Below are 6,000 nucleotides of genomic sequence, written 5' to 3'. Positions count from 1 at the left end.
ATTTATATATATGTATACATATATATAATTATCTTCTTATAATTTCTTGCATAATAGTGTCATATAAATATAAATTATATATATATGAATGATATATATGTATATATAATTATATATACATCATGATATATATGAATAAATAAAAATTATATATAAATATAAATTATATATATATATATAAATTACATATTATATACATATACAAATATAGAACACTTTAAAATATAATTTATTTTATTTTAAGTAAAACAGGAATATATTCAAAGAAGATAAAAATACCAAAGTGGAAGTGCATTCTATTCATTTCACGGATTTCTTGGTTGAGATCCCGTGTTCACTCAGTATGTGTAAGCACAGGCAGTGAACATGCTATGAGTTTTCAAAAGTATAACTTTAAAATAATTACCTTTTACTTTAGCTTGTTTAACAATATTGTCTTCTTGAGCCTCTAGTCTTTAAATATGTAAACAATCATATATTTAAATGCATTCTCTATTAGCTATACATGTTTGTTACTTTTATATTAAAACAAAAACATAAAATATAAAGGAAGCAATGAAAGTTGTTACTTGATTATATGTAATATATAATTAATATTCAATTAAATTTTTATATAATTTCACATACAATATGTGCATATTAAACTTGTGGCACTGAAATATAACATCACTACTTTGCAGATCAATTCAAGAAGCAGATCATTTATACATATATGAGACTATAAAGACCATAAAACTATGTAAAATAAAAGGGATAAATGAGAAGTTCTACATCTTTTTTTTTTTTGACTTATGCTAAGCATGCTCCAACATTTGGAGATGTTTGGATTACACTGAGTGCTGTGTAGTCATTATTTCATCAGCGTGCTCTCTCCACTGCATACTTTATAGCATCACATATATAGCATGTGTATATTTACATAATTATTGCATCAACAAAATTAGGTAAATGTATACAAACCACTTTTATCCTTCAAGAATAGTGATATTTTCATAAACTTTCTCTTTGAAAACTACTTTTCCATTTCTGAGGCTCTCTGAATTCTCTATACTTTCGATCTGGTAAATAAAAATTACCTTTATTTCTAACTCAACTATTTACAAATAATGGAATAAAATTTCACTCTTGATGTGTGTGAATAATTACCATTTGCATATAGTTATTTTAGGGCATTCTGACATTTGGCTGATAGTCTTAAATGCCATATTCATTTCACCTGCAGTGTTCATTGCACATGACATTATACATTGTTAGCATCAAGTATATTATATAGCAAACCATTATTTCCAGTTTAATGAATAGTTCTAGTCTAAAATACTGGATTAAGTAATATCAGCAATTGTTTTATTACTGGATATCTCAGAACAAGTAATGTGTTAATGTACATAATGACTTCTCAGGAAAAAATTTGCCTGTATTTCCCAAGCATTTCTGATCATGGAACCTACTGTTTTGCAGAATATGCCTCAAAAACTATTGTGCTAAGGAATATAATTTATTGGGAGCAGTATTACACAGAGTATTATGCAAGAAATAATGGGAAGACATGCACAGTTTTAAACGGTCACTCACCTTAATAAATACTTGAGTGCAGACCCATTAAACATAACATGTAAAACATGATTGATAAAATAATGTATTTCCATAAATAATTATAGAGTGCCCATCAAACTATAACTTATTTATCACAGTTTATGAAATGTCTTGTGGTAGAGATACCTTAGGATAGATTTGATAGATCTAGGGTTTAGGTCACTGCTACAGGATTATATATAATTCCAGGTAACACATTTTAAAAGAGAGGCAAACTGTTATGTGCTGAGAATAGAGGAACTGAAATGGTAAATGTGCCACATATTTGATGACTGAGATTGAGATTCATTAGCATTAAGACTGATTAGTGAATAAAGGAGAAAGCAGAGTTTTTCCTTTACAATATGGAGTTAACTGTTAACAGTATAAAGGGCTTCTTAGAAAAATATGAATTTCTCTGGGATGGAGGTATTAAAAAATATTTTTTTTGTTTCCTAAAAGAATACAAGATTCAGATGAAATGTGTCAAAATATATTTCCAAACTTAACATTCTATGATTCGGTACTCCATGAATAAAAATCCAAGCTTTCTATTGTGGAATTTATGGAATTATTCACAAAATCTGAGTAGACCAAAATAAAATCAGTTTCATAAACCAGCCAAACTGGTCTTGTATTTAATCAATGTGTAAATACTGAAGAGATAATGAACACCAAAATCCTAGGAAACCCAATGGCTTTGGGCTCTTATCCAAATGAATTCATTCCTCCTTTGATTCTACTTGACCTTTCACAAAAGAACAACTAATCCCCAGATTGTTAGGTTTGAAATTGCTATAAAAGTTAGTATAATTTTGAAACAATAGATGGATGGGGAGATATTGTAATTATCTCAAATAACTAGACCAAGACAGACAATTTATAAATGATGTTGGGACAACTGGGTAGCCATTTAGAGAAACATGAAATCAAATCCTGTAAGGTATCATAGAGCAATATAAATTCTAAGAAAAAATGACTGAATTCCTCTATTACCTGAATATATGAGAAAGTTTTCAGACTATAAAATGCAGAAGTAACATATGAATAAATTGATAAATGTGACTATAAATTTAAAAATATCACTTTTACATTACTAAAAACATCTCAAAATCAAATATAAATCAAAAACCGGGAGAAAATTTTGTAAAAATATATCACAGACAAAAGACAAAATGCATTGCATATAAAAATCAAGGCAATTTTTTATTTTATTTTTTAAGTTTATTTATTTATTTTTGAGAGAGAGAACAAGCGAGCACAAGTCAGCAAGGAGCAGAAAGAGAGACAGGGAGACCCAGAACTTGATGTGGGTTTCAGGTTCTGAGCTGTCAGTCCATAGCGTGACATGGGGTTGAAGCCACACATTGTGAAATCATGACCTGAGCCAAAGTCACTCAACCAACTGAGCCACCCATGTGCCTCTCAAGGCCATTTTTTAAAAATTGAGGAAATAAAAACTATAGCCTCTAGCCAAAATGGAGTAAGAAGGATCAGATTTATCCTGTTATCTGAAACAACTGTGGCAAAACATAGGATTCAATGCCATTCAAAATACTGGACAAAAAGATATTGCATATAAAACAGTGAAGGACAATAGTCACTGAGAGACTGGAATTAACTGAAGCGAGCCCACAATTGTCCCAGGTTACACCCTAGAGAAGCTATCTGGAGAGCAGTGAAGGAGGAAGAACCTAGGCAAAGCACAGTGGTTTCTCTGGGTTGAAGGGATGGAGCTAGGATCTAAGGAACCCAAGACAGTTTCACAAGGCAATTTCATAAGGCTGAGCACTAGAGAGAAGAGAGTTGAACATAGAGAGAATGCCATAGATCTCAAGAGCATCCCCATCAACATTCAGTTGAACAATCATCAGCCCATCTGGGTGAGGAAAATGAAGTCTTTAAGAATCACTTAAAAAGATTATAAGAAATAGAGTTCACATAGTGCTTAGAAAAATTCCTGTGCTCACCAGCTTGAGTGGAAAAACAAAATGTGTAATTAATGGGGTAACAGGTAAGGTACTAAGAAGAGTCTTGCCTTAGTGGTGGAGAAAGATTAATCCTAGCCTAAACCCAGCTTTGGTCCCACCTACCAAAAGGTAGTGCTCAAATTATCAAACTCTTTCCTGGTGATTTAATCATGTTCCAGAAAAAAGTTTCAAGGATTTTATAGAAAAACTAAATTGTCCTACACATAAGAAGACAACATTTACAATGCCCAGAATCTAACAAAAAAAAAATTCATCAGGAATGCAAAAATAGTATAACCCAAAATATTAAATGAAAATATAACCCAAAATGAGGAGGAAAAAAAATCAATCCATTAAAACTGACCCAGAAAATGAAACATGACAGAATTGGTAGACACTGAAACAGTTATTACATATTCAAAGATTGGAGGAAAAAACTGGACATGGATGATACAAAAAAGTTCCCAAACACATGAGATGAAAACAATATGTGAAGATAAAAAAACACACTGGATGGGATAACAATAGGTTAGACATTGCAGATGAGAAGATTAGAAAACTTGAAGACAGCAATAGTAACCTCCAAAATGAAACACAGAAAGAAAGAAAAGAAAGCTATCTGAAACTATGGCCCGTGAGCCAAATCCAGCCATGTCCCTTGCTTTCGTATTGTTTATGGCATTTCCCCACCGTAACAGCAGCACTGAGTACTTTGTGACAAAGATTACATAAGCCCCAGAAAGCCAAGAATATTTGTTATCTGGCCCTTTACAAAAAAAGTTTGGCAACCTTTGTTCAAGCCACACAAGAAGACAAATACGATAATGATAATGGTGATGGTAGTTGTATTAGTAGTAGTAAAGTAGACTATTTGCTAAGGAGTTAATAAACTTATATTCACAGATAACAATCATTAACATCGAAAATCCCACTGAATCTGTTTAAAAGCTACCAGAACTCATAAATGAGTTTAGCAAAATTATTGGGTAAACTTTACATAAAATTTAACTGCATATCTGTATACTGGCAACGGACAATCAAAAATTTAAATTATAAAAATACCATATACCCTTGCATTAATAATATGAAATACTTATGAATTAAGCTGACAAAAAATATGTTCAATAACTATACAGTAAAAATTACAAAATTTTGCCGAGAGGAACTAAAGAAAACTTAAATGGCAAGAGGGAATTGACTGTAAAGAGTCACAGATGATTTTTCAGAGAAATGAAATATTCTATTTCTTGATGGTGGTGGTGAATGCATGACTGTATACATTGTCAGGCCTCATCACAATTGTACACCTAGAAGGGTACACCTAGAAGGGTGAATTTTACCACATTTGAATTATAACTCAATAAGCTTGTCTCAGACAAATCCTACTTTTTAAAGAGTGCGAAAGACATAAACAGACAATTCAAATTAAAATATAAAATTAAACATATGAATGATGTAAACTCATGGTAAAGGAAACACAAATAAAAACTATACTGCAGTGCAATTCCTCACTCATCAAATTGGCCAGAAATTAAAAACTGTGGCTACAGAGAAACAAATACTCTCATATACTGCTGTTTGAAGGCCAAAAAAGTGGATTATGGACAAATTTGGCAATACCTAACAAAACTACATGGTATTTTTCCTTCTTCACTGAAATTCTATTTCTAGGAACTTACTTTGAAGATAACACCACAAAAGTAAAAAAAAATACATAGGCATGGGATTATATATTACAGGATTAATTGTTGTCAAATAACACTGGAAATCATTAAGTGTTTCAATACAGAACTTTGCTTCAATAAACTATGGTACGTGAGCACAAAGAAATTCTTTGCAGTTAAAAAATATAAGGAGCAACTATAGAAATGAATGTGGAATGATTTCAAGGATATATTAAGTGAAAAAAAGCAAAGTACAAACACCTACACCTACAACCACACCCATGCTTAAACTTGTGTGTAAGAAAGAAGAAATAAGGAAGCATGCATAATTTGCTTACTTTAACAGGTTGAAACTTAAGGACTCTACTTCCGGTAATGAGATGTAACAAGGAAGTCTGGTAATCCCCTCTGCAGGAAAAAAAAAACAAAACAATAATATTGGAAAATATTTAAAATCACCATTTCAGGCACTAAAAAAAGAAAAAGAAAAAAAAGAAAGAGAAGAAAAAAAAGAACTATGTTCAGACAACGACTGAGAAGTGTTTATTGTTTCTGTGTTGTGTGAACACACTGATTTTGTGCTATTCTTGCCTGAAGGTATTATAATCCCATCGTCAGTTAAAGCTACCACACCTGCAGTACTATCAGCCCGAAGTAGTACCTTCTGAGGCATGCATCAGAGCTTCCAGTATTTTAAGAGAAAATTTTGCATATGCGAGACATGGAAAATGACTGAGAAAATAAACTTACTACATAATCTTCCCTTGATGAAGGCTGATTAAACTACATATACC

Source organism: Felis catus, chromosome B3 (genome assembly GCF_018350175.1).
Source record: "Felis catus isolate Fca126 chromosome B3, F.catus_Fca126_mat1.0, whole genome shotgun sequence".
Lineage (NCBI taxonomy): Eukaryota > Metazoa > Chordata > Mammalia > Carnivora > Felidae > Felis > Felis catus.
Note: the sequence above shows the minus strand (reverse complement) of the source record.